The sequence below is a fragment of the Triticum aestivum genome, chromosome 1B (assembly GCF_018294505.1).
Source record: "Triticum aestivum cultivar Chinese Spring chromosome 1B, IWGSC CS RefSeq v2.1, whole genome shotgun sequence".
Taxonomy (NCBI): domain Eukaryota; kingdom Viridiplantae; phylum Streptophyta; class Magnoliopsida; order Poales; family Poaceae; genus Triticum; species Triticum aestivum.
In genome coordinates, this window is record NC_057795.1 from 62,538,625 (window position 1) to 62,551,645 (window position 13,021).

Consider the following 13,021-nt stretch of genomic DNA (forward strand, 5'->3'; position numbering starts at 1 on the left):
GCTCTGTCCTACCGTTGTACAAAGGCGGCTAGAAATCAACCGGATGTTTTTATTTTTATTTTTGAGAAATCATTTGCCTAGCCAGCCGTCTGATCTGGAGGTGTCTAGCCAGCCGTCCGATCTGACGCTGGTGGCGGCTCGATCGCAGCAAACACAACCCATTGTTTTTCCTCCTCTGGTCTCACATCCATCACGCGCATCATCCACCATCTACGTCGTGGTATTTGTGCCGACGACATCGCAACAATGTTGAAATTTGTCACTTCAGTGGTCCACGTGTTTGACAAAAAGCACTTGAGAGAGCCAAATGTCGTGGACATAACCAAACTTTTGGCACTTGAAGAAGATGGTTTCTCAGTATGCTCGATTTCATCGATTGCATGCACTAAGAACTGTAGAACCGTTGCTAGGTTTGCAAGGGCAATACCAAAATCATACCGGAGAGCCCACAATCATGCCAGAAGCAGTGGCATCTTTTGACACTCTTTCTTTTACATGTTAGGTCTCACAACAATATCAACGTGCTTCAACAATCTCCATTATTTGCAAAACTTTGTTATAGTAGGAGTGCAACTATATCATCAATGGGCACAACTAATGGGGTAATACTTGCCGATAGTATCTATTCTCATCGGGCGAAGACTATCTCCGAACCAGAGGGTAACAAGAAAAGTTTCTTTGCCCGCCCAGCCTTTTGTTTGTAGCTCCTCCATTGAGTTACATTTCTCATTTCTGTATACAAATGCTTATTGTTCGAGTAGTATCATAAGCAGATGATCAGCAGATTAGCTAGCCTGAGAATGGCTCCTTTAGGTCCATCAGTTTTGGGGGGCTTCTTTTTCGGTGGCTCAAAGGCAACAAAGGTGATGTCAATTCCTAATTTACTTCTAACGGTTGCATGTCATGTTATTGAAGAAAAATACTTTTTTACTACTTCGTCACCATGGACTAATTGTGTCATTTTTTACCCCCTATGCTGGAAAGCAAGTAAAACACGCGCTTTAATGTCTGTTCAAAATTATTTATTTCTTCAAATTAAATTTTGGTGTGTAATAATCTATTTGTAGGAAATGAATAATGTTGATATCTTGGAAGAAAGCTAACATGATAGTTTGTGTTCTCTCTACAAGAACTAGATAGACATGTAATCTCAGATGCTTAGTTGATGAACTTTTTCGTAATATACATGTGATATTTAGACAAACCCAAATATCCCTTTTCCTTACATGCCGGGTATAATGAGCCTTCCGATTTATTTTGAAGAATGCTATTTGTGACTCAAAGAACAAGCCGTATCGGTGGAGGTGGCGAGCATGGATTTGTAGGCGGAGACAGTGGGAGGAATAACAAGAATAAGAAGAAAACCGAGTTGACGGTAGAAAGGTTGAAAATGTCACCTGAAGTGCGTTAGAACTTCAAGGTGTATGCTCGACATGAATATAACGAGCAACTAGAATATGTGTGCCCGTGCAACGCACGGACATTCACCTAGTGCATTTCTAAATTTATACTATTTACTTGCACATTTAAACTATGTCTTTCAAGTGTTCAAGTTTGGTTGAAAAAAGGGTAAAAATGCAGACCAAGCAAATTGGGGAGGCAAAATGGGGGATGCCATAGGGCGTTAGTTTTTCACGGACAAATGAGCCATGTCTGCGGACATGAAATATGGGGATGTCATTTGATTTTTGTCCTTGGAGATGTCCTTATCTATTAAACTCGTACTCCATCCATTCTAAAATACTATGTGATGAAGCTATGTATCTAGGGTAGGGTCATTGACCTGTCCAAACTACCCTCTCCAAGGACATCTCTAGAAGAAACCACCTTTCAATCGACTCAGAAGTGTTCCACTCGACGGACTCGAAGACACTCGACCATGAAGCCAACCACTCGACAGCCAGGAGATCTAAAGTCGCTCTGCACACAATCGGTCGGCCATTAAGTAGCCTTTATGGTCATCATAGCACTTTATTTGTGGTGTTGCCAGTAATGTCCGATCTTAATGTACCTTAAACCCTACATAACTGAGGGCCGGAGGGGTCTGGCGAACTCTATATAAGCCACCCCCCCCCTCAGTGTAAAGGGTTCGCATCCTTATAACTCATACACACATAATCCAGTCGACCGCCTCCGGGATCTGAGACGTAGGGTTGTTACTTCCTCCGAGAAGGGCTGAACTCATAAACCTCTTACGTATACAACTAATTCATAGCTAGGATCTTGCCTCTCCATTCCTACCCCTCTACACTACTGTCAGACTTAGAACCACGGCAGTTGGTGCCCACCTTGGGGCCGGTGTCTTAGCGACTTATTGGAGAAGTTGCGATTTTCCGATCTCCTTCATCATGGTTTCGGGCGGAGTTTTGGTTGAGGGCCACGAGATCCGTCTCGGCGTGCTCATGTTCATCGCCGACGACTCCGCTTGGCTTCAGGAGGCTCCGCTCGACATCGAAGCGCTCCCTGTCTGCGGGGCGACGCACTTTCGCGCGTGCGTCCGCGGCGTTCTCCTGCGGCAACCGTCGACCCAGTATCGGTCGGTCCCTATGTTGTCCTCCCTCCCTGTTTCCCACCGGCGCAAGCGTTCCGGTCGGTCGAGGCTTCAGCGGTGGGTGAAGCACGCGATGGCTCGCCAGTCGGACACCCCCCAAGTCGCGGCGATCGAGCCCGACGAATCTCTCTACGTCCTGTTGGACCTGTCGACTGGCTTCGCAGAGACTGCATCCGAGTGCGACAGCAGTGATCCAGCGGCGGAGGTTCTGATGGTCGACGAACCATGCAGTCCTCCCGGCTTTCCCCGCACCGACGGAGGCGTAGGCAGAGGCGATCTGTCGCATGCCCACGAAGAGTATCTCCCCGAGCCCCTCGCTTCGCTGTAGAGGGAAGAACTTCGCTGCCGGAACATGGATGCGCTGCACACTCCTATCGTTGGAGAAACCCCCGAGGCTAGTGCCTTAGAGGACGCGCGCTTGGCCAATTTGGTTGAGCGCACTCGACTGGATAACCTCCAGCGAGCACTCGACGAGCGTGCGCGGCAACGGGTTCCAGAATCCAGTCGACGTAAACTCTTTCCACCATCAACTCAGGTATATCGAACTCTGATTCAGAATTTAGTAGCTGCAGCCCGTATAGCAGAGTCGATTCAGCCTTCCCAGTCAGAGGCTGGTAGAGGCTTGTTACAGATCAGAGCATTACTCTGGGTAGCAGGAGATCAAAATTCAGCTGTATCGCAGTCGCGGAATAGGATTCACAGCAGATCCTTCGCTGTAAATACAGTCTAGTCGGCCCATAGCCCAAGATCGCCCCCGAGGTGTGAGGGACGTGGAGACCAGGCAGTCTGTGCCTTCAAGGAAGGCGTTAAGTACTGAGAGCTAAACCTAAAATTCGGTCGAACCGGAGACATGTCTCTAAGTCGAATGATGGAGATTTCCACCAAGTATGCCAATGGTGAAGAAGAGGATCGGCTCCGGAGTGGCAAGCACAAGTCAGTCGCCCACGAAACCGGAGGAGGGAACTCCAGTCGGAAGCAGAAGAGGAAAGCCGAGCCAGCTGCTCCTGGAGAAGCCTTGGCCGTGACTCAAGGAAAGTTTAAAGGGAAGCCCAAAGGGTCTTGGAACCCTAAGAAGGTGAAGGACGAGGAAGGGAATGACGTGATGGATTTGTCGTGCCACATCCACACGAAGAAAGATGAGGAGGGTAAACTCATTTACCCGAAACATACCACTCGACAGTGTCGGCTCTTGATCCAGCAATTTCAGGGGAAACAACCCAAAGATAAGGAAAAGGAGTCGGACAAAGTTGAGGACAAAGAAGATAGTGATGATGGATATCCCCATGTCAATTCCACCCTGATGATTTTTGCTGATGTTGAAAGAAAAAGTCGATTGAAAGTTATCAACCGAGAAGTGAATATGGTTGCCCCGGCGACACCCAGTTATTTGAAATGGTCTCAGACTGCCATCACATTTGACCAGTCCGATCATCCGGCACACATAGCCACCCCTGGGAGGCAAGCTTTGGTGGTCGACCCAGTCGTCGAAGGCACTCGACTGACTAAAGTTTTGATGGATGGTGGCAGTGGCCTAAATATACTATATGCAGATACTTTGAAAGGGATGGGCATTCCGATGTCCAGACTCGGTACCAGCAACATGAGTTTCCATGGAGTCATTCCTGGAAAGAAGGCTGAGTCACTCGGCCAAATTACTCTTGATGTGTTTTTCAGTGATTCCAAGAATTACCGCAAAGAGAAGTTGACGTTTGAAGTTGTGGATTTCCAGAGTGCTTATCACGCTATTTTGGGCAGGCCAGCTTATGCACGTTTCATGGCTCGACCATGTTATGTGTACCTCAAATTGAAGATGCCTGGTCCCAAAGGTGTGATCACTATTACTGGCAATCGGAAGAAGGCGGAAGAGTGCTTTCAGAAAGGCTCAAAGATCGCCGATGCTCAGATGGTAGTGGTAGAGCTACAGGAATACCAGAAAACTGCAGACCCGAGTGATTTGTTGCGAGCCAAGAAGCCCGCTACGGAATCAGCGTTTTAGTCGTCCGGTGAGACAAAACCGACTCACATTCACCCGACCGACCCCAGTGCTGCTCCGACTCATATCTCTACAACACTCGACTCCAAATAGGAAGAAGCGTTCATCCAGTTCCTCCGTGAGAACTGGGACATCTTCGCATGGAAGCCTTCTGACATGCCGGGTGTTCCCAGGGGGCTGGCCGAGCATCGTCTACGAGTCGACTCAAAAGTGAAACCTGTCAAAGAACATCTTCGACGGTCCGCCGTCCAGAAAAGAAAGGCCATTGGTGAGGAGGTGGCTCGGCTCTTAGCAACGGAGTTTATCTGAGAGATTTACCACTTCGAGTGGCTCGCCAATGTTGTCATGGTCCCCAAGAAAGACAAGTCACTTCGCATGTGCATCGACTTCAAACATATCAATCGGGCCTGCCCGAAAGATCATTTTCCTCTCCCCCGCATCGACCAAATAGTCGACTCGACTGCGGGATGTGAGCGCCTGTCTTTTTTAGACGCCTATTCCGGTTACCATCAGATCCGTCTGTTTGGACCCGACGAGATCAAAACAGCTTTTCTCACTCCATTCGGGTGCTTCTGTTATGTCATCATGCCATTCGGCCTCAAGAATGCCAGAGCCACATTCATGAGGATGATTCAGAAGTGTTTGCTCACTCAAATCAGTCGGAATGTGGAAGCATACATGGATGATATTGTGGTCAAGTCACGGAAAGATTCCGACCTGTTGACTAACCTTGCTGAGACATTTGCCAACCTCGGGAGGTATGATATTAAGCTTAATCCATCAAATTGCACATTCGGAGTTACTGGCGGAAAGTTACTCGGTTTTCTCGTTTCCGAACGAGGAATCGACGCCAATCCAGAAAAGTTGGTACTATACTCCGAATGAAACGTCCTGTGCGTGTGCACGATGTCCAGAAGCTTACTGGTTGCTTGGCCGCTTTAAGTCGATTCATCTCTCGTCTCGGTGAAAAGGCATTGCCTCTTTACCGACTGATGAAGAAGTCAGACAAGTTCGAGTGGACTCCTGAAGCTGATGCAGCGTTTGCAGAGCTAAAAGCCCTGCTCTCCACCCAGCCGGTGCTTGCTGCCCCAATCAGCAAAGAGCCTTTGCTGCTTTACATTGCAGCCACGGGACAAGTCGTCAGTACAGTACTTACGGTCGAGCGGGAAGAAGAAGGAAAAGCCTTTAAAGTTCAGCGCCCAGTATATTATGTTTCTGAAGTTTTGACCCCATCAAAGCAAAGATACCCTCATTATCAGAAGCTTGTATATGGGATTTATATGACCACGAAGAAGGTTGCTCATTACTTCTCTGACCATTCCATTACAGTCGTCAGCGACGCTCCATTGTCAGAGATTCTGCACAACAGAGATGCAACTGGTCGAGTGGCAAAATGGGCGATTGAACTCCTTCCCCTAGATATCAAGTTTGAGGCAAAGAAAGCCATCAAGTCCCAAGCAATAGCAGATTTCATCGCCGAGTGGATTGAACAGCAACTGCCGACTCAAGTTCACTCGGAGCACTGGACCATGTTCTTTGATGGTTCTAAGATGCTGAATGGTTCCGGTGCTGGGGTAGTGTTGGTTTCCCCCCGAGGAGATAAGCTCAGATATGTGCTCCAGATTCACTTTGATTCCTCCAATAACGAAGCAGAATACGAAGCACTTTTGTATGGGTTGCGTATGGCCATTTCACTCGGCGTCCGTCGCCTCATGGTCTATGGCGACTCAGATTTGGTGGTTAACCAAGTGATGAAGGAGTGGGACGTCAGAAGTCCGGCCATGACTGGTTACTGCAATGCAGTGAGAAAGCTAGAGAAGAAATTCGAGGGGTTAGAGCTTCATCATATACCCCGACTGAAAAATCAAGCGGCTGATGATTTGGCAAAAATAGGTTCCAAGAGAGAAGCCATTCCCAGTAATGTGTTTTTGGAACACATCCACACACCATCAGTTCAAGAGGATCCTTTCACCGAAGAAGCCCCGCAGCCAAAAAGTGCCACGGATCCGACTGAAGTTGAGGTTCCAGCTGTGGTCGACCTGATCATGGAAGTTTTGGTCATCACTCCCGACTGGACAGTGCCGTACATCGCGTATATCCTAAGGAAAGAGCTCCCAGAGAATGAAGAAGAGGCTCGACAGATCGTCCGTCGATCCAAGGCCTTTACTGTGATAAAAGGACAGTTGTACAGGGAAAGCGCGACTGGAGTCAGTCAGAAATGTATAACACCAGAAGAAGGTCAGATAATTCTTGACGATATCCACTCGGGAACCTGTGGTCATCATGCGTCCTCTCGGACCATTGTGGCTAAAGCATACCGAGCGGGATTTTACTGGCCGAGAGCAAATGAAATGGCGAAGGAAATAGTCGACAAGTGTGAAGGATGTCAGTTATATTCCAATATGTCACACAAACCCGCCTCAGCCTTGAAGACCATTCCACTCGTCTGGCCCTTCGCTGTTTGGGGATTGGATATGGTTGGACCATTGAGAACTGGCAGGAGCGGCTTCACCCATGTACTGGTGGCAGTCGACAAGTTCACTAAGTGGATTGAAGCCAAGCCTATCAAGAATCTTGATGCCTGCATTGCTATCAGCTTCATCAGAGAGTTGATATTCAGATATGGAGTTCCGCACAGCATCATCACTGATAATGGATCAAACTTCAATTCCGACAAATTCAGAGCCTTTTGCGCTTCTCAAGGCACGCGAGTCGACTACGCTTCCGTCGCTCACCCCCAGTCGAATAGACAAGCAGAAAGAGCAAACGGCCTAATTCTCAAAGGACTGAAACCCCGGTTGATGCGTGATCTCAAACACGCAGCAGGCGCGTGGGTCGACGAACTTCCATCAGTTCTTTGGGGATTGAGGACTACTCCTAATCGGTCAACTGGACGAACTCCATTCTTTCTGGTCTATGGAGCTGAAGCAGTTCTGCCGAGTGACCTGCTTCACAATGCACCCCGAGTCGAGCTCTACTCTGAAGATGAAGCAGAACAAGCCCGGCAGGACGCAGTCGACCTTCTAGAAGAAGAAAGAGAGATGGCCATGATCCGATCGACTATCTATCAGCAGGACTTGCGTCGATTCCATGCCAGAAACGTGAAGAGTCGAGCCTTCCAAGAAGGAGACTTGGTCCTCCGAGTGGATCAACAGAAGCCACACAAACTCGCCCCTACTTGGGAAGGCCCCTTCATCGTCACCAAAGTTCTCCACAATGGAGCGTACCATCTTTACAATGTCGATCGCCAGATTGATGAGCCACGAGCTTGGAATGCGGAGCTGCTCCGCCCCTTTTATACTTAAGTACTCACTCGGATGAGATGTAATAAAAAGTACCTCTGTAGTTTGTTTATCAAAGACAAGAGTGTTATAATTTTCCCAGTGATTGTTGTTGCTTTTGTTTACGTGAGAAATCCCCCAGTGGGTGGCTTAGCTGCGAATCCGTTTCGCCTAAGTTTGTAAAAAAAATCCTACCGAGTGACGAGCAAGCCTCTCACTCGGGGGCTTAGCTGCGAATCCGTTTCGCCTAAGTATTTAAAAATCCTACCGAGTGGAGAGCAAACCTCCCACTCGGGGGCTTAGCTGCAGTCCAGTACTCGCCTAAGTATTTGAAAATCCTACCGAGTGGAGAGCAACCTCCCACTCGGGGGCTTAGCTGCAGTCCAGTACTCGCCTAAGTATTTGAAAATCCTACCGAGTGGAGAGCAAACCTCCCACTCGGGGCTTAGCTGCAGTCCAGTACTCGCCTAAGTATTTAAAAATCCTACCGAGTGGAGAGCAAACCTCCCACTCGGGGGCTTAGCTGCAGTCCAGTACTCGCCTAAGTATTTGAAAATCCTACCGAGTGGAGAGCAAACCTCCCACTCGGGGGCTTAGCTGCAGTCCAGTACTCGCCTAAGTATTTGAAAATCCTACCGAGTGGAGAGCAACCTCCCACTCGGGGCTTAGCTGCAGTCCAGTACTCGCCTAAGTATTTGAAAATCCTACCGAGTGGAGAGCAAACCTCCCACTCGGGGCTTAGCTGCAGTCCAGTACTCGCCTAAGTATTTGAAAATCCTACCGAGTGGAGAGCAACCTCCCACTCGGGGGCTTAGCTGCAGTCCAGTACTCGCCTAAGTATTTGAAAATCCTACCGAGTGGAGAGCAACTCTCCCACTCGGGGGCTTAGCTGCAGTCCAGTACTCGCCTAAGTATTTGAAAATCCTACCGAGTGGAGAACAACCCTCTCACTCGGAGGCTTAGTTGCAATCCAAGTACTCGCCTAAGTATGAAATCTATTCCGATCCGCAAGGACGACGAGGTGCAGGTCGACTGCCGCCTTCTCCTTTGGAGCTACGCCACAAATACAACGTACGCTCCATTTCGATCCGCAAGGACGACGAGGTGCAGGTCAACTTCCGCCTTCTCCTTCGGAGCTACGCCACAAATACAACATGCACTCCATTCCGATCCGCAAGGACGACGAGGTGCAGGTCGACTACTACCTTCTCCTTCGGAGCTACGCCACAAATACAACGTGCACTCTGCAAGGACGACGAGGTGCAGATCGACTGCTGCCTTCTCCTTAAGAGCTATGCCACAAATACAACATGCGCTCCATCCCGATCCGCAAGGACACAGGTCGACTGCAATCTGTGCTTCATCCCTACCTGCAAGAGCGATGAAGTGTAGGTCGACTGAATTTTCCACCTCAAAGCTGCGTCTCAAGCACTAAAGTATATTCCGAGTGAAGAACAAAGTTTGCTCGAAGGCAAATGCAAGCATATTCAACGATAGGCCAAGTTCAGATAACATCCTACGGATTCAGAAGTGCTCAGGCGTCAAGCCTGTAAAAGTATATCAGTTACAAAACCACTCGGCATTCCGAGGCAAATTTAAGCCGAAGCATGGAAGTTTTTCTTACTCCTTAGGTGGAGGACTGGAGGGCGCGACAAACTGGTCCAAGTCAATTCCGTCAGCAATCCGAGTGGCAGCAGCAATGAAGGTCTACATGAAAGGTTGGAAGTCGTGCTTCTTGGTATTGGCAACTTTGATGGACGCCAGCTTTTCCTCTCGCGCATCCTTGCAGTGAACGCGGACCAGGGACAGGGCAACGTCAGCGCCACACCTGGCAGAAGACTTCTTCCATTCTTGCACTCGACCTGGAACTTCATTCAGTCGAGTCATTAGAGACTCGAGGTCATTTTGAAGAGTCGCTCCTGGCCAGAGTGTCGTGTCGATTCACGATGCCGCAACCTTCAGTCAAACAAGGTAGTCAACCACACCAGCAACACGAGACTCCAGTCGGAGCACGTTCATAGCAGTTTCATCCTTCACAGGAGAGTTAATGGGGTCCAAGCTTGTCTCCATTCGACTGGTCTCCTCCTCGAAGTTTTGGCAGAATTCTGTAAACACAATTCAAAGATAAACCAGCAGTTCTACGATAAGTCGATGATAACAAGTCAGTTGGGTAGGAGAGATTACCCTCAAGCATGATGAATAACTTCTTGGTGAGCCCTCCCAGATAAGCCTCGAGATCGTTCCTCTTCCCCACCAGTTCACTAGCCTTGTCATTCAGAGCTATCTTATCATTCTTCAGACGGCTGACCTCCTTGTTGGCCGCGTCAACAGCAGTTTTCAGATTGGCGTTCTCCTCTTCAAGTTTACCGACTGAAGCCAGTTTTTCTTCCGCAAGCTTCGTTTTGTCCAAAGCCGCCTTCTGCGCCTCGGCAAGGTCATGGTCCTTCTTCTTCAGAGCCTCCTTCATTTTATCTGCAAAATGACAATGAGATCAGAATCAGGAATGGGCAGAAAGATAAAGACAGTCGTCAAGTTCTCACCAGCCATACCTTTTGCTTCGTCTTTCGCCTTCTGAAAGTTCTCCTGAACAAGCTTCAAGTCAAGGTCGAGCTGGATCTGTTTGTTTTCCAATTCAATATAGCGAGCCACAAGCTCGCAAGATTTCTGTGAAGGGTCAGTCGACAGACATCAAAGATAGGTTGCTTCCGAGTGACTAAGAGAAAAATTGTAACATTTCTAAGACTACAGCCGAATCAAAATATTCAACAATAGTCTCGGGGACTACACCTAGTGGGTGCACTCAGCGTGCCCCCACTGGTTCTACCGACTTGGTCCGATCAGTCGACCGAAAGAGACAAAGAGGTTATGATCCTAAACCATAGCTAACTGCCAGCAGTCAGCCATGGTCTCATCATGATCTACCAAAAAAACACAGGTTCTTCGGACCTTAGTCGACTGCCAGCAGTCGACCATGGTCTCGGAGACCACACCCAGTGGGTGCACTCAGCGTGTCCCCACTGGTTCCAAGGTTCCATTTGACATGGTCTGACCAGACCGAGTGAAGAAGTTAGAGTGAAGAAATTCAAAATACAAAGACTACAGTCGACTGCCAGCAGTCCACCATAGTCTCGGGGACTACACCCAGTGGGTGCACTCAGCATGCCCCCACCAATCCCAAAATTCAATCGACACACCCAGTGGGTGTACAGATACAAAGATCTTCGATAAGAAAGTTTTCAGATAGCATATCCTAACAGAACAAGCGGTGACCAAGTAACCTGGACGTTGCTCTGAAGGGCTGAGCCAGCATCATAGGCCGCTTGGCTGGCTTCCCGGATCACCTTCACCTGCTCCATCATGATCCCCGCCTGGCGTATAGCCTCCTTAGCAGCACCCACTTGGTCCTCTGGGACGTGGTGTGTGGCGAAAAGGGAGGGCGGGTCAGCAGTCGACGACGAAGGCCGAACACTCGTCAGCGGCACAACGAAGGACACGGAATTCCGAGTGATATTGCCACCCTCTTGAACCGATGTCTCAGGCACTGATGCAATCTGAGTAGTCTTGCCAGTCGGCGCCTTTCTATTCCTCCTCGGCCTCAGTGGCGTCTCGTCGTCATCATCAGGGAGATCAATGACATGAGGAGGAGCTACAGGAAAAATCCAAAGTTAAAAATGAAAATCCAATCGACCAAAAGTGAAACTACAAAAATCGTACCAAGGTTGGTGGTGACAACGTCTTCCATTTCTTGGTCTTCGTTCCTGGCGGAGGTCTCGGAGGTAGCAGCACTGCAGATTTCAGAAACCAGTCGGTTAGTCAATGAGTCGACCAAGAGTCTGTCCATGCTAAACGATAAAACACAAGTTCTGTTGTTACCCGAAAATGGTGGGAATGGTCATTCTCATCTTGGGCAAGGCCTTCGGCGGCTTTGATGACGCCGCCCACGGATGCTTCGGCGCTTTTTCAGTCGACGCCGGAGAAGCCGTCCGAGGGCGTCTTGATGACTTCCCAACAGGCATAGCTGCTTTCCCACGCTCGCTCGCGGGGTCGTGGGTAAGCTTGGATCGCCTTTCCGTGCGAGGAGGATCGACTTCCTCCTCCTCCTCTCCACTAGATCCGTCGCCATCCTCTTCCCTCTCACCATCAGATTGCCACTCCTCCTCACTTTCACCTCTGCTCACCTCCTCCTCTTCGTTCTATTCTTGCACCCCGTTGGGCATCGAGTACATCTCAGTAATGGTATAGAAGACAACAAACAAGACAAAAGTCAGTCGATTGATTTTAAGCAAACAGAATGAAGAAAGCAAGGCCACAGTCAGAGATGCAGAATCGGACCTGATCTACTTCATGCGATTGGTCGAGTGGAGGAATCCTCCTGGCTCCTCGGGGGTTGTCTTTGTTCCCTGTGATACTTGACAACCACCCCTCCAACGTAGACTCGTCGACCTCCTCCGAGTGGATCCGAGTGGTGTCATTGAGACCCGAATACATCCACATCGGATGGTCACGAGCTTGGAGCGGTTGGATACGTCTCTGGAGGAAGACCTCTAGCAAATGCATACCAGTCACCCCGTCGCGGACAAGCTGAACCACTCGACCAACCAACACTTTGACTTGTGCCTTCTCTTCCGGCATCACTTTCAAAGAAGAAGGTTTTTCTGCTCGGTTCAGGGAGAAAGGGGGAAGACCCGTCGCCTGTCCTGGGGTTGGCTGGTCTCTGCAGTAGAACCAGGTCGACTGCCACCCGCGGACTGAGTCGGGAAGAGTCATAGCTGGAAAAGAACTTTTGCTTCTCATCTGGATCCCAAGACCCCCGCACATCTGAATCACTTGCGTCTTATCGTCACTCGACTTGGCTTTCTTAACCGACTGAGAACGACAAGTGAAAATGTGCTTGAAGAGGCCCCAATGAGGACGGCAACCCAAGAAATTCTCGCACAAAGACACGAAGGCAGCAAGATACACGATGGAATTTGGAGTAAAGTGATGGAGTTGCGCTCCGAAAAAGTTCAAGAAACTCCGGAAAAAAGGATGAGGGGGCAGGGAGAATCCGCGGTCGACGTGAGTGGCGATAAGGACACACTCACCCTCGAGAGGCTGCAGCTCGATGTCGTTCCCCGGGAGGTGCGCAGATTCGTGAGGAATGAATCCCCCCTCGACCAGGTCATCAATGTCTTCCTAACGAATCGCCGAGGGCAT